At 48.3% G+C, this 22,016-nt stretch overlaps 1 protein-coding gene across 2 annotated transcripts in view; it reads right to left on the minus strand.

Annotated features, from left to right (window-relative positions):
* Positions 1-22,016, minus strand: part of LOC140186215 (adenylate kinase isoenzyme 1-like) — a 173,256-nt gene that overhangs the window by 46,750 nt on the left and 104,490 nt on the right. Inside the window, exon 1 of one of the 2 annotated variants that reach the window (XM_072240203.1) lies at positions 12,082-12,170. The exons of the other annotated variant lie outside the window; for it this stretch is intronic. The gene's annotated coding sequence lies outside the window, so the exon portion shown is untranslated. Of the gene's footprint in view, positions 1-12,081; positions 12,171-22,016 lie in introns of those variants that run through there. 2 annotated transcript variants of the gene reach the window in all.

The raw sequence follows: 22,016 nt of genomic DNA on the forward strand, positions 1-22,016 counted from the left end.
ACAGTCTGAGACCTTTTTAACTGGTGGGTGACTAGAAAAATAATGCCTGCCCTTTAATTCATTTTTCCAATCCTCCTGCCACTCTTCTCTATACCTTTTTTAATCCTACTTCTCAATTCTGCTCTGCCTAGGGGAACTCTAATTTCTACTTGCCTGCTCTGTAAGGAAGACTTTGCAATGCCATCCACAGTTTCATTTCCCTCCACCCCAGCATGCCCAGGTATCCATGAAAATTCTTTGGTCGGCCTGAATTGTGTGCTGTTTACTCTCAGCCAGCCTTTTAAAGTAACAGCAAATGCTAATGCGGTGAGATGGGGAGGTGGGGGGAGAAAGAAAGGTAGAGAAAAGAGAGGAAAAGAAGAGAGAAAAAGTAACGAGCAAAATGGAGAAAGAAAGGGAGAGAGAAAGAGGAAAAAAGAGAAAAAGAAAAGGAGAGAGAAAGAGACAAAGAAAGGAAGAGAGAGAGATAGACACACACACTAAGGATTTAAATTAGTGTAAATGGAGCCAGAAGCTGTTCTTCTTCCTTCCTCTTTTAGCAACCCCGTTGCCTCATTTGTTTTATTCACTGACTCCCAGCAACCAGGACATTACTCTGGGCCGCTTGTGAAAGTGCAGCAGCCACTAGAAACAGAAGCAAAGATCGTGCCTGGATGTTTGGGAGTGTCCTGGGTGAATCACTTCTCTCCTTTGCTGCCACCTATGGAATACTCAGATACTGGCCACCTTTAGCATTTGCTAAACCCTGCCTTAGTCTGGCTGGTCTTCATCAAAGATCCAAGGACAGTGAGTGTGAACACAATTTTCTCAGCTCGCTCATATTTCCTTATCCTGATAGCTAGGAATTTGCTGATCAGCTTTCATGGGAGACTGGGAAGCACGGACGAGGATTCTAGTCCTTCGTGCTGAAGCTCAAATGAACATAAATTAGGGGAAAAGCAATTCTGGATTGGGAGTTGTGAACTGAACCAGATTTGATTAGGGAGCTTAAGGTAAAGGAACCCTTAGGACACAGTGATCATAATATAGAATTATGATAACGCTGCAGTCTGGGAAGGAGAAGCTGTTGTCAGATGTATCAGTATTACAGTGGAGTAAAGGGAATTATGGAGATATGAGAAGAGACAGCCAAAGTCGATTGGAAAGGGACAGTAGCAGGACTGATGGCAGAACATCAATGGCTGGATTTCTACGGGGCAGTTTGGAAGGCGCAGCATAGATACATCCCAAAGATGAAGAAGTATTCTAAAGGGAGGACGAGGCAACCGTGGCTGACAAGGCAAGTCAAAGGTAACACAAAAGCAAAAGAGTGGGCGTATAATATTGCAAAAATTAGTGAAGTTGAAGGATTGGGAAGCTTTTAAAAACCAACAGAAAACAACTAAAAAAGCCATAAGGAGAGAAGAGATAAAATATGAAGGAAATCAAGCCAATAGTATAAAAGAAGACACCAAATGTTTTTCAGATGTATAAAAAGGAAGAGGTGCGAGAGTGGATATTGGACTGCTGGAAAATGATGCTGGAGAGGTAATAATTGGGCGGGGGGAGACAAAGAAATGGCAGTGGAACTTAACAAGTACTTCGCATCAGTCTTCATTGTGGAAGACAATAGCAGTATGCTGGGAATTCTAGAATATCAGGGGTCAGAGTTCAGTATAGTTGCTATAACTAAGGAGAAGGTGCTTGGGAAGCTGAAAGGTCAGAAGGCAGATAAGTCACCTGCACCAGATTGACTACACCCCAGAGATGAATGAAGAGACTGTGGAGTCATTAGTAATTATCTTTCAAGAATTACGAGATTCTGGAATGGATTCAGGAAGAGTGGAAAATTGCAGATGTTACTCCACATTTTAAGAAGGGAGGGAGGCAGAAGAAAAGGAATTATAAGCTAGTTAGTCTGACCTCAGTGGTTTGGAAGATGTTGGAGTCCATTATTAAGGATGAGGTTTCAAAGTACTTGGAGGCACGTGATAAAATAGGCCAAAGTCAACATGGTTTCCTCAAGGGGAAATCTTGCCTGACAAATCTGTTGAAGTCCTTTGAAGAAATAAGAGGCAGGATAGACAAAGGAGAGTCAGTGGATGTTGTGAAATTGGATTTTCAGAAGGCCTTTGACAAGGTGCCACACATGAAGCTACTTAATAAAGTTAAGAGCCCGTGGTATTGCAGGAAAGATTCAAGCATGGCTAGAGCATTGGCTGATTGCCAGGAGGCTAAGAGTGGGAGTAAAGGGAGCCTTTTCTAGTTGGCTTCCAGTGACTAGTTATGTTCCACAAAGGTCGATCACTTATACGTCAATAATTTGGATAACAGCTTTATAGCCAAGTTAGTGGATGATACAAAGATAGGTGGAGGGGCAGATAGTGTTGAGGAAGTAGGCAAGCTGCAGAAGGACTTGGACAGATTGGAAGAATGGGCAAAGAAGCGACAGGTCAAATACAGTTTGAGGAAGTCCATGGTCATATGCATTGGTAGATGGAATAAAGGTGCAGACCATCAGACTATCTTCCAAATGTGGAGAAAAAGGTGCAGTGGGACTTGGGAATCCTCATGCAGGATTTGTAAAGGTTAACTTGCAGGCTGAGTCAGTGGTAAGGAAGACAAATGGAATGTTAGCATTCATTTCAAGAGGACTAGAATATAGCAGCAAAGGTGTAATACTGAGGCTTTATAAGGCATTGGTCAGACCACACATGGAGTATTGTTTTATCTAGAAAAAGATGTGCTACCATTGGAGAAGGTCCAGAAGAGGTTCACGAGAATGATTTCGAGAATGAAAGGGTTAATGTATAAGGAGCATTTGATGGCTCTAAGCCTGTATTCAATGGAGTTTTAGAAGAATGGGGTGGGGGAAGGGAGAGGGGAATTGAAACCTATTGAATATTGAAAGACCTAGATAGAGTGAATGTGGACAGGATGTTTCCTGTAGACCAGGACCAGAGGGCACAGCCTCAGAATAGAGGGATGTCCATTTAGGTCAACAATGAGGAGGGATTTCTTTAGCCAGAGGATGGTGAATCTATGAAATTTATTGCCATATATTTAAAGCGGAAGTTGGTAGGCTCTTGATTAGTGAGGGGGTCAAAGGTTACAGGGAGAAGGGGGTTGGGAGGGATAATAAATCATCCAAGTGAAGCAGACTTGATTGGCCGAGCGGCCTAATTATGCTCCTATGTCTTGTGGTCTTATAAAGTGACCAGCTGCAGGGGTCACCCTCCAGTTGCTGAAAGCGATCTGAGCTTGTTCTAAAACTACTCCTCAATGACGCAGTCAGCCACCTGGCGTGATTATTCTCGGCACAGGGCAGCGATCACCTTTCACACAGGCGGGGTTGGCTCTCTGTCACGCCTCCAGCCAGCCCAGTCCTCAGGACCCCCTGGCTCTGCTTCTGCACGTGCTGCCGATCGACACACCCAATTCTCCTTCTTTAGATCAGCAGTTAGCATCGGTCCACAGTGCCAGTGACCCCGGTTTGGTTCCTGCTGCTGCCTGTTAGGAGTTTATCCACTCTTCCCGTGACTGCGTGGGTTTCTCCCGGTGCTCTGGTGTCCCCCCACACTCCAAAGACGCATGTAGGGTTAGTGAATTGTGAGCATGCTATGTTGGCACTGGAAGCATGGAGACACTCGTGGGCTTTCCCCTCAGACAATATTGGTTGCAAATGATAAGTTTCATTGAATGTTTCAACGTACAAATAAAGCTTATCTTTAACCGTTAATCGTCAGACCAAAGGGAGGGGCTGCTTCAGAAAGAGCTGACAACCAGCACGTTGCATTTGATACCAGGCAATTCTGCTTCCTCGTCGACAGCGGGGATTGGAGCTATCTTTAGTCCTTCCTAGGCCCAGCTGTTTGCTAAAAGGTCAAGAGCCCACGCAGAATTGGTAAACGTCCCACCAGATGTCAGCGCTGTGCAGCCTCCAGACATCCGACGGGGAATCCTCAGCTGTTCGTGTGGGACCGCGCCAGCCAGGAACTTGCTTACTGCCCTTGACATCGCTGGAGTTTAGGGCAGTAGTGAGGGTCCTCCGTCTCTGTCTGTTCACACAGTCACACACAGGTAGAGAAGTATCATTCATTGGTCTGTCCGTGACAATTTTGTTTTACCAGTCAGGGTTGATATACCAATGCTGAACCCCCAAACCTAGAGGATAGGTGGACCACTCTTAGTCTGGCCTCTACCCTTTGACCTGTTTGGCATGGGTGACTCTACCAAGAGCTAAAGCACAAGGCCCTGACTCCAGCAACGTAGCTCTCCAGGTAATTGAGGCACACAAGCTTCCAAACCCTACAGTAGGGTGTGGTCCTCTTGGAGGACCAGCTTGGAGAGGGAATCATTATCCACGTTCTCCACATTCAGGGAATAATACCCAGCTGAAGGGAAAAACTGGCCACTCTATGATTTGGCTTGTACACTGGCCTCTCCTGTTCACTGAGAGAGGCTGTTCAACCCATCATGATCACCTTTCCTATCCCCTCCCACATTCCGATCGAATTCCATCAGACAGGTTGGCGAGGGGTCAGGAGAAACTCATATGAAACTGTCGGAGGTTTTGAAAGGGAATGTAATCCCGGACCAGAGAGATTCATATCCAGAGGAGCAAAGTCAGAATAAGCCACAAAGCATCTTCTGGAGGAAGTCAGTGGGTTGAGCAGCATCTGTGGGTCGAAACTCTTCATTTCAGGTTGAAACTCTCCATGAGGAAAAAGGTTGGGAATTGGAGAGAGATCCTTACTCAGGGAGCTATGGAGACTCAGTTCCAAGTGAGAACAGTAACTGTGTGCAGACCGAGGGGGCGGATCACTGTTTGAATGGGGGAGGAAGTTTGCTCGTGTCAGTTTTGTGATGGTGGCCCACAGGCTCCAGCAACAGACACCCACTGGCCACCCCCCACTCCCCCTTCCTCCCCACCTCTCTGCCGAGGAGCTGCAGCTGACACACAAGCACGCGGCGGTCAAGTCGAGCGAGGGGTCTGTCCAGACCCAGGACACCAGGGATTGAAATTAGGACCAGAGCTGGTCTGGATTCAGACCGACACCTCTCCCACCTTGGCCACCATGTGCTTGTGTCCATCAGGAGCTGCAGCTGGGGGTGGGGAGAGGAGGCAGGTCAATTTACATGTGGGTCAGAGTGAACTTCTCTGACCTGTAAAATGAAATCCCATCCCCGTCAGGAGACACTGATATACAGTGTTGGTGATACATTATGAGTGGGAGACTGACTGTGTGCATACATATAAGATAAAATATTAGTTTTTTTTCTCACATGTATCAAAGCATACACTGAAATGTACAGCTTGCATTGAGGATGTGCTAGGGCCAGCTCACTAGTGTTTTCACACTTCCAGCACCAGCAGGACATGCCTACAACTAACCCTAACACAAATGTCCTGGGAATGTGGGAGAAAGCTAGAGCATCTGAAGGAAACGCACATGGTCACAGACAGAATGCACAGACTCCTTACTGACAGTGGTGGGACTTGTGGCTAAAAGAAGTCCACAGGGAGCTTAACATCAAAGGACGTACTTCGTATTGAAAGGACAGACAGAAAGCCATAGGCGGTGGTGTGGCTCTGTTGGTATGAGATGGAATTACATCTTTAGAAAGAGGTGACACAGGGTCAGAGAATGTTGATAGAGATGAGAAACTGCAAGGGTAAAACAAAAATTATGAGAATCATATATAGGCCTCCAAATAGTAGTTTGAGATGTGGGGTTGAGATTGTAAAGGGAGCTGGAAAAGTCATGTAATAAGGGTAATGTCACAATTGTAATGGGGGACTTCAATATGCAAGAGGATTGGTAAAATCAGGTTGGTATCAGATCACAAAAGAGGGAATTTGTTGAATACCTACAAGATGGCATTTTAGAGCAGCTTGTGCTTCAGCCTACTCGGAGAAAGGCTATCTTAGATTGGGTGTTGTGTAATAACCCAGGTCTTATTAGGGAGCTGAACGTAAAGGAACCCTCAGGAAGCAGTGATCATAATATGATTGAATTCATAGTGCAATTTGAGATGGAGAAGTGTAAGTCACATGTATCAGTATCCCAGTGGAATGAAGGGAATTACAGAGGCATGAGAGAGGACCTTGCCAGGTGGATTGGAGGGGGATACTGGCGGGGTTGACAGCAGAGAAGAGATAGCTTAAGCTGAAATGCCTGGGAATAACTCTCAAATGGCAGGGGTAGGCAAGGGAAGCTAAGGACTGCATAAAAGCCGAGGAAAGGGCATATAAGGTAGCAAAAGTGAGTGGGGAGTTGGATGATTGGAAAGCTTTTAATAATCCAAAAAAAGGTAACTAAAAAAGCTACAAGTAGGGAAAAGATGAAATATAAGGGTAAACTAGCCAATAATATAAAGCAGGATACTAAGTTTTTTCAGTTATAAAAAGAGTAAAAGGGAAGCGAGAGTTGATACTAGACCACTGGAAAATGATGCTGGTGAGGCAGCAATGGGGGAGAAAGAAATGACAGACGAACTTAATGGGTACTTTGCATCACTCTTCACCATGGAAGACACTAGCAGTGTGCTAGAGGTCCGTGAGTGTCAGGGTGCAGGAATTAATGCCATTGCTATTACAAAGAAAAAAGTGCCAGGCCAACTCAAAGGTCTTCAGGTGGATAAGTCACTTAGACCAGAGTCCTGAGAGAGGTTACTGAAGAGATAACAGATGCATTGGTCATGATCTTTCAAGAATCACTTGATTCTGGCATGGTCTCGGAGGACTGGAAGATTGCAAATGTCACCACTCTTTAAAAAGGGAGGAAGGCAAAAGAAAGGATATTTTCAACCAGTTAGCCTAACCTCAGTAGTTGGGAAAGTGTTGGAGTCTATGAAGGATGAGGTTTTGGGATACTTGGAGATTAGTGATAAAATAGGTCAAAGTCAGCATGGTTTCTGTAAAGGGAAATCTTGTCTGACAAATCTGTTAGAGTTTTTTGAGGAAGTGGACAAAGGAGAGGCAGTGGATGTCACTTACTTGAATTTTCAGAAGGCATTTGATAAGGTGCCACACATGAACGCAATGCAGTTCCAGCAGGACTTGGACATATTGGAAGAATGAGCAAAGGAGTGGCAGATGGAGTACAATGTCGGGAAATGTATGACAACATATTTTGGTAAAAGGAACAATAGTGCGGACTATTATTTAGATGGGGAGAGGGTTCAAACATCAGAGGTGCAGAGGGATTTAGGAGATCTCGTAGAAGGCCCCTAGAAGGTTAATTTACAGACCGAGTCTATAATAAAGAAGGCAAATGCAATGTTGGCATTGATTTCAAGGGAAATAGAACATAAAAACAAAGGGATAATGCTGATGCTTTTTAAGACACTCATTAGGTCACACTGGAGTGTTGTCAGCAGATTTGGACTCTATTTTTCAGAAAGGATGTGTCATCATTGGAGACAGTTCAGCAAAGGTTCACGAGGATAATTCCAGGAATGACGGGGTTAACATATGAGGAGTGTTTAGCAGCTTTGGGCCTGTACTCACTGTAATTCAGAAGAATCTGGGGTTGGGGTATCTCATTGAAGCCTACTGAATGTGGAAAGGACTAGATGAGGTGGACATGGGGAGGATGTTTCTTATGGTGGGGGGTATCCAAAACTAGAGGAGAGCCTCAAAATTAAGAGGCGACCTTTTAGAACAGAGGTAAGGAGGAATTTTTTAGCCAGAGAGTGGTGAGTCTGTGGAATGCTCTGCCACGGACTGGGGTGGAGGCCAAGTCCATGGGTATACTTAAGGCGGAAGCTAATCGCTTCCTGATCGGTCAGGGCCTCAAAGGATATGGCGAGAAGGCAGGCGTATGGGGTTGAATGGGATCTGGGATCCGCCATGATGGAATGGCAGAGCAAACGCGATGGGCTGAATGGCCTAATTTGCTCCTCTGTCTTGTGGTCTTATGATTAGGCTAGCATGAAAAATTGGGGGATTGTTGGGCAGCATGGCTCGAGGGACTGGAAAGACCTACCCTGTGCTATATCTCAATCAATAAATCAATCAATAAAAAGATTGATTGATAGATAAATGTTTTTATTTATTTATTTGACAACATAAAGAAATAGCAGCTTGTTTAATTCGAGGAGATGTTGACTTCTCATTTCTCAGCCCTCATATCTTTAGAATCTTCTAAGAAATCATCTTTCATTTCGACCTATTCTGGCTCGTTCTCAGTGTCAGACTTCCTGCCTCACAGCAGGCTGTGGTTATTATCTGCCAACATGACACCCACTGAGCACTGAACTGAAGGGCTTAGGAGAATATTTTACAACAAATGACAAATAAAATGTTCTGGCGACAACAATTAAAAAAAAACTATTTGGTCTCCTGTCAAACTGTTGTCACCAGAATGGTTCAAGGTATAGATGAACAGTTTGTTCTGGTTCAATCACATGGTCAGCACGGCTAAGAACGCTCACTGACACGTCTGCTTCCTCAGAAGACTAAGGAAATTTGGCCTGTACCCCGTGGACCCTCAGCAATTTTTATAGGTGCACCATAGAAGCATCCTATCCCGCTGCACCACAGTTCGGTGCAGCAATCGCCCTGCCCAAGAAAGTAAGAAACTGCAGAGAGCCGTGGGACACGGCCCAGCACATCCGAGAAAACAGTTTCCTCGCCACGGGCTCTGTCTACACCTTTAGCAGCCAGCACAATCAAACACCCCACACATTCCCTCTTTCCCCCCTACAACGGGGAGAACATACAAACGCCTGATAGCACGTACTGCCAAGCTGAAGAACAGCCTCTACTCCGCTGTTATAAGATGACAGAGCAGTTCTCTTTCAGCTGGATTCCCTTCTTCCATCATGGCCTTGCGTTTCATTGTCTGCCTGCTTTGCACTTTCCCTATCAACGTAACAGAATATTCTACATTCTGAGATTGCTTTTTCTTATATTACTTCAACCTACCGATGTGTTGAAATGATCTGAATGGATGGTGTGCCAAATAAAGTTTATCACTGTACCTTGGTACACATGACAGTGAAGAGCCGTTTACCAGAAAGTCTTTGTTAAATAAACTACAGGAGGAGAATTAACTGTTACGGGAGGGGGTGGGTTGTTGGAGGAGGAGGGTCAGTGGAGGGGAGAGTTGGAGGAGGAGGGTCAGTGGAGGAGAGGGGGAGGGTTGGAGATGGAGGGTCAGTGGAGGGGAGGAGGGGGGTCAATGGGGAGAGGGGGAGGGTTGGAGGAGGAGGGTCAGTGAAGGGGAGGAGGACGGTCAATGGGGGAGAGGGGGAGGGTTGGAGGATGAGGGTCAGTGGAGGGGGAGGGTTGGAGGAGGAGGGTCAGTGGAGGGGAGGGGGAGGGTTGGAGCAGGAGCGTCAGTGGAGGGGGAGAGTTGGAGGAGGAGGGTCAGTGGAGGAGGGGAGGGTTGGAGGAGGAGGGTCAGCGGAGGGGGAGAGTTGGAGCAGGGTCAGTGGAGGGGGAGGGTTGGAGGAAGAGGGTCAGTGGAGGGGAGAGTTGGAAGAGGAGGGTCGGTGGAGGAGGGTTGCAGGAGGAGGGTCAGTGGAGGGGAGGGTTGGAGGAGGAGGGTCAATGGAGGGGGAGAGTTGGAAGAGGAGGGTCGGTGGAGGAGGGGGAGGGTTGGAGGAGGAGGGTTAGTTGAGGGGGAGGGTTGGAGGAGGAGAGTCAGTGGAGGGGAGGGTTGTTGGAGGAGGGTCAGTGGAGGAGGAGAGTTGGAAGAGGAGGGTCGGTGGAGGAGGAGGGTCAGTGGAGGGGGAGGGTTGGAGGATGAGGGTCAGTGGAGGGGAGGGTTGTTGGAGGAGGGTCAGTGGAGGAGGAGAGTTGGAAGAGGAGGGTCGGTGGAGGGGGAGGGTTGGAGGAGGAGGAGGGTCAGTGGAGGAGGAGAGTTGGAAGAGGAGGGTCGGTGGAGGAGGAGGGTCAGTGGAGGGGGAGGGTTGGAGGACGAGGGTCAGTGGAGGGGAGGGTTGTTGGAGGAGGGTCAGTGGAGGGGGAGGGTTGGAGGAGGAGGGTCAGTGGAGGGGGAGGGTTGTTGGAGGAGGGTCAGTGGAGGGGGAGGGTTGGAGGAGGAGGGTCAGTGGAGGGGGACGGTTGGAGGAGGAGGGTCAGTGGAGGAGAGGGGGAGGGTTGGAGATGGAGGGTCAGTGGAGGGGAGGAGGGGGGTCAATGGGGAGAGGGGGAGGGTTGGAGGAGGAGGGTCAGTGAAGGGGAGGAGGACGGTCAATGGGGGAGAGGGGGAGGGTTGGAGGAGGAGGGTCAGTGGAGGAGAGTCAGTGGAGGAGAGGGTTGGGGGTCAGTAGAGGAGAGGGGGAGGGTTGGAGGATGAGGGTCAGTGGAGGGGGAGGGTTGGAGGAGGAGGGTCAGTGGAGGGGAGGGGGAGGGTTGGAGCAGAGGGTCAGTGGAGGGGGAGAGTTGGAGGAGGAGGGTCAGTGGAGGAGGGGAGGGTTGGAGGAGGAGGGTCAGCGGAGGGGGAGAGTTGGAGCAGGGTCAGTGGAGGGGGAGGGTTGGAGGAAGAGGGTCAGTGGAGGGGAGAGTTGGAAGAGGAGGGTCGGTGGAGGAGGGTTGCAGGAGGAGGGTCAGTGGAGGGGAGGGTTGGAGGAGGAGGGTCAATGGAGGGGGAGAGTTGGAAGAGGAGGGTCGGTGGAGGAGGGGGAGGGTTGGAGGAGGAGGGTTAGTTGAGGGGGAGGGTTGGAGGAGGAGAGTCAGTGGAGGGGAGGGTTGTTGGAGGAGGGTCAGTGGAGGAGGAGAGTTGGAAGAGGAGGGTCGGTGGAGGAGGAGGAGGGTCAGTGGAGGGGGAGGGTTGGAGGATGAGGGTCAGTGGAGGGGAGGGTTGTTGGAGGAGGGTCAGTGGAGGAGGAGAGTTGGAAGAGGAGGGTCGGTGGAGGGGGAGGGTTGGAGGAGGAGGAGGGTCAGTGGAGGAGGAGAGTTGGAAGAGGAGGGTCGGTGGAGGAGGAGGGTCAGTGGAGGGGGAGGGTTGGAGGACGAGGGTCAGTGGAGAGGAGGGTTGTTGGAGGAGGGTCAGTGGAGGGGGAGGGTTGGAGGAGGAGGGTCAGTGGAGGGGGAGGTTTGTTGGAGGAGGGTCAGTGGAGGGGGAGGGTTGGAGGAGGAGGGTCAGTGGAGGGGGACGGTTGGAGGAGGAGGGTCAGTGGAGGGGAGGGTTGTTGGAGGAGGGTCAGTGGAGGGGGAGGGTTGGAGGAGGAGGAGGGTCAGTGGAGGGGAGGGGAGGGTTGAAGGAGGAGGGTTAGTTGAGGGGAGGAGGAGGAGGGTTGGAGGAAGAGGAAGGTCAGTGGAGGGGAGGGGGAGGTTTGTTGGAGATGGAGGTGGAGGGGGAGGGCTGTTGGAGGAGGAGGGTCAGTTTCTGACAACTGTGAGAGATGCTGATGAAGGGCAATGAGAAAAGTTTCAGAGAGAAACAGAAAACACTTTCCATGGGTTTAGGGTACACCCTCACGCTGTGACGAGAAGATAGCACGTCTGGTGCAGAGAAAGCAGGTCTTTAAGCATCTGAAATAATCTCTGCAGCCTGAGGGGTTCAGTGAGTGCCCTGGACTAAATCCTCTCCCTCCCAGGATTCCTGACATAGCCTGACGTTCTTGTGGAGGAAGGAAATATATTTCCCTACAATGCAACCGAGGTGAACAGAAGAACCCCAGAGAAAGCTCAGCTCTGTGGAAGCTAGGACCTGTCAGCAGCCACATCCTGCTCTCGCGACTGATGCCTGCTGCCAACACCCCGTGCAAGTTAGAGCGCTGCCCACCTCTGGGCATCACACACCACACAGGGACACATTACAGAGTGGTACTGGAGCCGAGGCACTGCGGGAATCGAGTCTGACACCAAACACCACTTCAGTGCTTTTACGGAAGAATAATTATTACACAATAACCTGTTTGGCCGTGCTCTCCAGGCAGGGGGTGGAACAAAGCAGACACAGAGCTTCATTTCCCCTTGAGTTTCAATTACAGCTGATGAAAAGTGACAAGTGAGGAATGCTTGGAATTTGCAGTCCTCCTCCTGTTAGGGAGACTTACTTTTAAGCAACTCAACTCCAAAGGAGCGGGCAAGACCATTTAACCAGCCCTTGCAATCAGCAGAGAAAAAGAAGAGGAGACACTTACCTAGAATGGTTTTTGAATGTGAACGCGTCTTCTGCTGAGAGCTAGGCAGCAAACTGGGCTTCAGGCGTAAGTGGTTTCTTGTAGTATCACCCTGGTCTATATATATCGTTCTGTGGTGGGGCTGGGCATGTCAAACAGTCTCATTGCAATCTGAGACAGAATTTTAATGTGCAGGAGGAGCCTTGCCTGGCAGGCGGTGAAGTCCGGGGAAAATGGCTCCTCAGCTGCTGCAGGCTGTTGCTCCCGATGTTTAAGGGTGCTGCAGTACGCGGGAGACACGTGTTCTGTGGCGGTGTTATTCTGCTAACCATGGCGGCCACACACAGCTTGAAAGCCCGATTTTTCCAGCGCGAGGGGCCGCGTGCGACCAAACTTTGCGGAGACCGGCACATTCCAAGGCCCACAACTGGGTGCTGAGGGGCAGACTGGAGCGGTCGCCCATAGTCTTTGGGGGGGGGAAGGGGGTACAGCTCAGGGCTGCCCCCACCCGAGCACGGAAGGGAAAACTGACGTCAGGGTGACAGGTTGCAAACCCGCGAGGGGAAACAAAATAATCTGCCCCGCACCGTGAACAGTGACATACTGTACTGTGTACTGGTGAATTTTATGATTTAAAACAGTTTGCAGTTTAACAATCAGGTCCATGAGATTCCGAGGCCTGACTGGAGACACCATGGCGACAACCGACAAGGGTGAAAGGTTTTCCTCAAAGCTCCAGGGTCATTACGGCTTGGGGGACTCTGCAAGTTCTGAACTACGGCTGGGGCCACGTAGTCATTGTGATGCAGACTAACAGCAGGAACACCCTGGGCCCAGCACGGCGATAAGGTGAAAGATTTGCTTTGTTTGTCACAAGTACTGTACATCGAAGCATACAGCGAAAGGCGCTGTTCGCACCAACAACCGACAGTCTGGGGATGGCGCTGAGGGCAGCCTGCTTCTGCCGCCAGCTCACTGCCGGTCCGTCTTTGAAATGGAGGAGGAAACTGGAGCAGCTGGAGGAAGACCACGCGGTCACGGGGAGTAACGTACAAACTCCTTACAGACAGCGGCGGGAATTGAACTCCGGTCACTGATAGCTGGCGCTAACCGCTCGACAGCGCATCTTTCTCAGTGGCAGGAGGGGATTCAGCATGCAGTCAGATGCTCTTACACGTTCACTGCCTTAGATGCTCTGGAGAAAGTATTCTGACTGGCTGCATTGTGGATTGGTCCAGCTACTCCAAAGCACAGGAATGCAAAAGAGTTCTTTGTTTATTGGATACAGAACAGAATTGGCCCTTCCAGCCCTTCGAGCCACACTGCCCAGAATCCCTCAATTTAACCCTGGCCTAATCACGGGACAATTTACACTGACCGATTAACCTACCAACCGGTACGTCTTTGGACTGTGGGAGGAAACTGGAGCACCCGGAGGAAACCCATGCAGTCACGGGGAGAACGTACAGGCTCATGACAGGTTATGGACGCAAGCTAATCCAACACAGGCACAGCCCTCCCCACCAGTGAGAGCTTCTACAGGAGGTACTGCCCCAAGGAGACAGCATCTATTGTCAAGGATACCCACCATCCAGGTCAGAGCCTCTTCTCACTGCTGCTGTCAAGCAGGAGCTACAGAAGCCTGAAGTCCCACACCATCAGGTTCAGGAACAGCTACATTCCTACAGCCATCAAGTCCGTTAACCGAGCTGCACAATCCCAGCCCTACCTCATCAATGGAACATCACAGATTGCTTCTTGTGACAACATGGATGCCTCCATTTGTGTCCCTTCAGAGACCGTCTGCCTGGCGTCAGTGGTCGCATAGCCAGGACCTCCTGGCTACTCATACGACCATCCACCACCTGCTCCCATGGAGTCTCGTGGCCCTGATCAGAGTGGGGGGGCTAAGCAGGTGCTACGTCTTGCTCAAGGGTGACCTGTAGGCCAGGAGAGGGAAGGAGAGCCTCATATCTCATTTGGTAGAGATATATCTCCATCCCACTACCCTATTTATAAATAACTTACGTAAATTCTGTCTGTTGGCTGTATCCACGTGCCCTGTGATGCTACTGCAAGTTTTTCCACGTACCTCAGCCTCACTGTGCCTGTACACATGACAATAACTGGCCTGGCAACACCAGCAGGCTTTGAAGACTCAAAGAGTAATTGAATGCAGAAGCAGGCCATTCAGCCCACAAAGTCTGTGCTGACCGCCAACCACCCACTTTACTCTCCCCAATATTCCCATCAGCTCCCAGTCTACAAGAGGAGTCAGAGCCGTCTCTATTTCCTGAGGAGACTGAGGTCCTTTAACATCTGTCGGACGATGCTGAGGATGTTCTACAAGTCTGTGGTGGCCAGTGCTATCATATTTGCTGTTGTGTGCTGGGGCAGCAGGCTGAGGGTAGCAGACACCAACGGAATCAACAAACTCATTGGTAAGGCCAGTGATATTGTGGGGATGGAACTGGACTCTCTGACGGTGGTGTCTGAAAAGAGGATGCTGTCCAAGTTGCATGCCATCTTGGACAATGTCTCCCGTCCACTACATAATGTACTGGTTGGGCACAGGAGTACATTCAGCCAGAGACTCATTCCTCCGAGATGCAACACAGAGCGTCATAGGAAGTCATTCCTGCCTGTGGCCATCAAACTTTACAACTCCTCCCTTGGAGGGTCAGACACCCTGAGCCAATAGGCTGGTCCTGGACTTATTTCCTGGCATAATTTACATATTACTATTTAATTATTTATGGTTTTATTACTATTTAATTATTTATGGTGCAACTGTAATGAAAACCAATTTCCCTCGGGATCAATAAAGTATGACTATGACTATGATTCTACCACTCACCTCCACACCAGGGATAACTTACAGACTTGCACGTCTCTGGGAGGTGGGAGGGAACACAGTCACCGGGAGAAATGCAGACTCCACACGGACAGCACTGGAGGTGGAGATTGATTCTGTGGCCCCTGGAGCAGTGAGGCAGTGACTCGCTGTTTTCACCTCACACCGTGTTACAGGAGAAGGCGACAGATGGATTCATTACGCTGGGTGTGAGGAGAGCTGGCACGCCCTCGAGCAGGACGTCAGCAGGTTTAGAGTGATGCAAACAGACGCCCTTTTGGAACTTGGTGGGACCTAGCGGCAGGTATTAACAGCAACGCACGAAGCCACCGTGTCTTCAGCTTCTTGACAGCATGCTTCCCAGATTCATCCCCAGGTGTAAGGCAGGAGGAGGAGGATGGCAGGAATTGTGGGTGGGAATGGGGTCAGGCAACAGAGACAGGGAGGGGCAGGAACTGAGGGTGGCTTGAAGCACTGGGGTGTTGGAAGGTTCATTGTCGGTCATGGGGCTGGGAAGCAGAGGACTTGAGCTTTGGTGGGACATGATCCTGGGTATCAGAGGAGGCTGGCAGAGACAGTGGGAAATTACCGAAGAAATCTATGTAAGGATCTGCTAAACTGGGAGCTTAGAAGCCAGAGAGAATTAAATAAGGACAATCGGTGAGCAGGACTTGCTTTGGGAGAGGTTGTGAGTGAGGCATTTGAAACAGAAGTAGGTTAAGGACTCAAAGGATTAATTAGAATTAGCAACCGAGTCTCCAAGGCAAGTGGATATGTTATTACACTCCATATAATCACTTAATTAAGGTTTAATGTATAGTGTAAACAGAAAGTTTGGCTGCTTGGTGTGCACCATGACATGCTTAAGGATGAGTTACAAGGTTGGTGGCTGTAACTTATGCTGAATCCACAAGTTTATTTTTCTGAATAAAGAACAGCATCTGAGATGTCAATAAGAGCCTCCTGCTCATATCAAAGTGCTTCAGAATGAACACTGTCCTCACCCTATCACAACTATTTCTGTGCACCCCTGTCACCCCATTCTCCGCAATGTATTTACTTACAGCCCCTTACGCCGCTGGCGTTTAGGGCAGCAATGAAGGCCCTTCGTCTCTGTATGTCCACAGATGGAGAAGATTCCTTCATTGGTGATTCCGTAACTGTTTGACACAGTCAGGGTTGTTAGCCCTGAGCTGAACCTCCAAACCTGGAGGACTGGCGGACCACTCTTAGCATGGCCTCTACCCTTTGACCTGTTTGGCATGGGTGACCCTACCAAGAGCCAAAGCTTAAAGCCCTGACTCCAGCCGACATCTCTCTCCGGGTTATTGATGCACACAAGCCTCCAAACCCAACGACAAGGTTGTGGTCCTCTTGGAGGCTTCTTTGCAACAGAAAACTCTATTTTTCTACCAGTTCTGATGAAGGGTGTCTGAGCTGAAACATTAACTGCTTCTCCTTCTACCGATGCTGATGGAAATTCTGGGGGTTTCCTGCAATTTCACCTTTTCTCCAAAATTAATTTCTACAAAGCGTCCACAGAAAAGGTTGGAAAGGGTGCCATTTTCCCCACTCTGTGTTCCTACTTCACTTGCAGTGATTGGTGGTTTTGACACCCAAGGATTTGACATTCGATACACCAGCCTCCCGAACTCCATGCTATGTAAACTTGAAAGCACTCTGACTTACTACACATCACTGGCCTGCAGTCTATCACTCTCCTTCACCCAGTGATGGACCAACCTGCTTGTTTTCTTCTGCCTGGCTGTTATCCCCCATCTCCAGCTTTGGATTCCACTCGGCTACACTGACTCTGGTCTTCCACGAGTCCTGCTGAAGGGTCTCAGCCCAAAGCAGCAATCGTTTATTTCCCTCCATAGATGCTGCCTGACCTGCTGAGCTCCTCTGGCATTTTGTGTGTGGTGTCTGGATTTCCAGCAAATTCAGAACCTCTTGAGCTTAAGGTCCATCTACCCCTCTAGCCTACTAATGTTGCATCATAACACTCCGAATTCTGCCTGAAAACATTCTCCATCCTGACCCACTGGGACCAGAACACCAGGGGTGAGGAGTGTGGGTGGTTTGTAGTCAGAGCTGGGATTCAGATTGAGGTATGTTTCCTGCTCCTGGAAACTTTTTCAATATGTTATACAGTAGTGTAATAAAGTGAAAGAAAAGTATATATGGGTATTCAGAGGAATAACATCCAATTGTCCAGAAAATCTGCACCATGTCCCAAGAGTGTCAGAGTTCTAGTGCATCTCTCTCTCTCAATCACAAAATAATCTGAACAACAGTTATGTAATACCAGTTACACTCTCCGCAAGTAACGACTGAGTGAGATTAGTTAACGATATAAAACAAAGTGCTGGAGCTCTTGTAACAGAAAGCTGAGATATAGTCATCAGGTGCTGATAAAATCTGGTCCTTTGGGAACCACTCTCTGTGCCTGCTCAGTACCCATTCTTAACCGGGGACCTCAGAAACAGAGAATCACCACGTGTGGGTCAACGCCTTCTCCAACAAACCAGGCTTGTTTGGAGCAGGAGGGGCATCCAATGCCCCACTAACTCATCCAGTCTATGAACAGTAGGCATCACAGCCTGGGTAACCACCACTTGCCCAGTACAAAGTAGCAAATGAACACTCTGCCTTGGAGCCACGTCGGACCGTGTAGCTCAGACATCCAGTGGGTCAACCGGTTTTCAGGGAATCTAACACAAACCACTGAGCACTGACCAGCTTAGTGTCAATGAAAGCCACTCCATCAAGGAGACAGTGAATTTAGCGACATGGCGTCGTGACAACAACCTTTTCCTCAACGCCAAAAGAGCACATGAGCTGGTCATTGAGTTCAAGGGGAGTGGTGCACCGGCTTCTGACCATATCTACGGTGGTGAGGTTGACAGCGTCATGTTATTGGGGATGAACATCTCCTGATCCAACCACACTGCTATCACAGCCAAGAAATCTCACCAATGCCTCTACTTCTTCAAGGGGCTAAGGAAATTTGACGCGTCCCTGTTGACCCTGGCCAGTGTCTATCTGGACGCTTAACAGCTTGACACGGCAACTGCTCTGACTGTGTCCACGAGGAACCGCAGAGAGTTGTGCACACAGCTCAGCACATCACTGAGACCAGCCTCCCCTCCGTGGACTCTGTCTACGCTTCTCACTGCCTGAGTAGAGTAGCCAGTACAATGAAAGACCCCACCCACCCCAGGCACTGTCTCTGCTCCTCTCCGCCATCGGGAAGAAGATACAAAAAACCGGAAAGCACTCACCTCTAGGTCCAAGGGCAGCTTTTGTCCCGCTGTTCTCAGACTCTTGAACAGACCTCTTAAATGATAAGGTGGACTTTTGACCTCACAATCTACATCGTTATGATGTTGCACTTTCTAGTTTACCTGCCCTGAACTTTCTCTTTAGCTGTTACACTTTGCACTGCTATTGATTCATCTCGTTCTGCCTTAGTGTACTGTGTAACGATTTGATCTGTATGCAAGACAAGCTTTTCACTCTATCTCGGCACATGGCAATAATTGACCAATAGCCATGCCAATGGAGTTGCCAAGTTGCCAAGTGTAAAATATAATAATGCAAAAAGTTATCAAAATGTGTAATTTTCTCCCAGCTTCACACACTTATAATTGGAATTGGTTGATGATTGGCACAGGTACTGAGGTACAGGAAAAGCTTGCCTTGCATACTGTTCATACGGATGATCTATTCTTGGAATATGGCTGGCCATGAGTTTGAGACCGTGAGTAAAATGTGTGCACTCCTTTAGTCACAGGGCTGGTGCGATTTTATCGCGTTACTTCATAAGTCATCAATTAATGAAGGCAGCAGGTGTCCCAGCCAGTTTACGACAGGTTTGATGACACAGAAGAGAACCAGGGGGTTGAAGGTCAGCTGATCACCAGTACACACAGCCGTGCGTGATACCAGTTCGATCTCCACCACCCCCCCAACTTCAGATCATTCTCAAGGGACACCAAAGACCCTCAGAATGGAAGGCTTGCACTTCCATTGGACCCAGACAGTGCCTGAAGCTGTGCGAGCTGCAGTGCTGGTAAGGATGGAAAAAAGCAATTGTGTATTCATGGCAGTCTCCAACATCAGCACGATGACTGTGACCAGGTGAAGCGATTTAATCACATTCACCGAGGGAGGAAGATCACTGAGGTATTGGGGATAGATCACTCACTCCTCAGCCATACTTCTGTTTACTATTCATAGGTGGTGTTGGATTAGAATGGAGAGTTGTTATTTTTCTTGCAGTTTCACTTTCCTATGCTTGCCTGTATTTTTATATAATCATGTACATATTTGCTAGGGTCCCTAAGACTTTTGTACAGTACTGTATTTGTCAACATGGAGCGGACAGCGAGTTTGTCAATCTAGTGGAAGCAAAAGATGTTGGGAATGGTGAGGGTGGAGTACCGTGGGAGGGGTGTGGCGCAGGTGGCAGAAAAGGAGTGCCAGGGACGGGGGTCTGGCACGGGTGCAGACACACCCAGCCCTGAGACACCAGACAAGGCAATTTGATTCCAAACGATTGGTTTTTTGATCATTACAAAATGTCTCTCTAGTGCTTCCTGCTCCCTCTCCGCTCCCTTCCCCTTTTCCCAACCATGATTCCCCTCTCCCTGCCCCCTTCCCACTCTCAGTCGACAGTACAGACCCATATCAGAAACAGGTTTATCATCATTCACACGTTATGACATTTGTTTCTTTTTGCAGCAGCAGTACCATGCAATACATAAAATTACTACAGTTCTGTGCAAGAGTCTTGGGCATCCTAGATATATATTTTATATTTACAGTGGCATGCAAAATTTTGGGCACCCCGGTCAAAATTTCTGTTACTGTGAATAGCTAAGCGAGTAAAAGATGAACTGATTTCCAAAAGGCATAAAGTTAAAGATGACACATTTCTTTAATATTTTAAGCAAGTGAACTTTTTTATTTCCATCTTTTGCAGTTCCAAAATAACAAAAAAGGAAAAGGGCCTGAAGCAAAAGTTTGGGCACCCTGCATGGTCAGTACTTAGTAACACCCCCCTCGGCAAGTATCACAGCTTGTAAACGCTTTTTGTAGCCAGCTAAGAGTCTTTCAATTCTTGTTTGGAGGACTTTGCCCGTTCTTCCTTGCAAAAGGCTTCTAGTTCTGTGAGATTCTTGGGCTGTCTTGCATGCACTGCTCTTTTGAGGTCTATCCACAGATTCTCGATGATGTTTAGGTCGGGGGACTGTGAGGGCCATGGCAAAACCTTCAGCTTGCACCTCTTGAGGTAGTCCATTGTGGATTTTGAGGTGTATTTAGCATCATTATCCTGTTGTAGAAGCCATCCTCTTTTCATCTTCTGCTTTTTTACAGTATGACGTTTGCTTCCAGAATTTGCTGGTATTTAATTGAATTCATTCTTCCCTCCACCAGTAAATGTTCCTCGTGCCACTGGCTGCAACACAAGCCCAAAAGGTGGCCGCAATGAGCAAAGGTATGTTTGGAGAAAAAAGGGTGCAGAATTTCATGAAAAGAACCCCTCTCCAACTGTTAAGCACGGGGGTGGATCCTTGTGGCTGAAAAGTTCTATTTTAACTTCATCAGTCCACAGGACTTGTTTCCAAAATGCATCAGGCTTGTTTAGATGTTCCTTTGAATCTTTCGAATAGAACTTTTGGAAATCAGTTCATCTTTTACTCGCTTAGCTATTCACAGTAACAGAAATTTTGACCAGGGTGCTCAAACTTTTGCATGCCACTGTATACCTAAGACTTTTGCACAGTTCTGTATACATACATATGTAATTGTTCAGTGAATTTTCCAGTAATAATGGTACAGTTGCTTCTGTATTTTTCTAGAAACTTCTTTGCTTTCAGAAGCAGATGTGAGACGATTGAATCCATCCGATTTATGGGTTGATTGTTCTTACTGCAATTTGCTGTTATTTCCAGTCTGATAATGAGACAGCCATGCCTACTTTTTGGTCTGGACCTTTCTTTATTCTCTTGACATTTCTTCTTGCTTTTCTTTGCTCTTGTAACACTTCACAAAACGATCATAAGCAGCAAGCTTTACACCTCATTCTTGACTTCCGAAGAACACTTGGATTGGAAAAACTTCAGGATCCAACAATGGGGAGACCATCGCATTCAAAGTGTCCCGCAATCAAGATGTCCTGCATCACATTCGAGGTGTCACTGGTTAATATTTTATTTATGTTTGATTCATTTGTCAATTTTATTCTTACCTTCCTAAGTTATTGTGTGTTATGTGGACTACTGTGCTTTACACCCTGGTCTGGAGAAACAGTATACCTGTATATCGTTAAATGACAATAGATTAGGTTAAATTAGATTCACCTTTATTGTCATTGTGCCGAGTACAGATACAAAGCCAAGGAAATGCAGTTAGCATGTGACCAGAAATGCAAAGAATAGTGTTATTTACAAAATAACTGCGAATAAAAAGTAAGTGCTACAGCACACAAATATAAAAGTACTGAGACAGTACAATATGGGTGCAATACTGCTTAGCGCTGTGATGTGAGGTTCAGCAGGGTCACAGCCTCAGGGAAGAAGCTCTTCCTGCGCCTGCTGGTGCAGGAGTAGAGGCTCCTGTAGCACCTACTGGATGGGAGGAGAGTAAAAAGTCCGTGGTTAGGGTGAGATGCATCCTTGATAATGCTTTTCACCCTGCCCGGGCAGCGTTTATGGTAGATGTTCTCAATGGTGGGCAATTGGGTGCCGATAATCTGCTGGGCAGTTTTCACCTCCTGGTGGAGTGCTTCACGGTCCGATACGGGACAATTGCCATACCACATTGAGATGCAGTTGGTGAGTATGCTCTCAATGGTACAGCGGTAAAAGTCCATCAGTATCCTGGGACAGAGGTGAGCTTTCTTCATGCTCCGCAGGAGATAAAGGCGCTGTTGCGCCTTTTTGATCAGGATGGAGGAGTTCAGAGACCAGGTGAGATCCTCGGAAATGTGGACACCAAGGAATTTGTAGCTTGATACATGCTCCACTACAGCTCCACGTATGTAGATGGGGACGTGAGTGTGGGTCCTAGCATGCCTGAAGTCCACAATGATCTC

This window comes from Mobula birostris, chromosome 22 (genome assembly GCF_030028105.1).
Source record: "Mobula birostris isolate sMobBir1 chromosome 22, sMobBir1.hap1, whole genome shotgun sequence".
Taxonomy (NCBI): Eukaryota; Metazoa; Chordata; class Chondrichthyes; order Myliobatiformes; family Myliobatidae; genus Mobula; species Mobula birostris.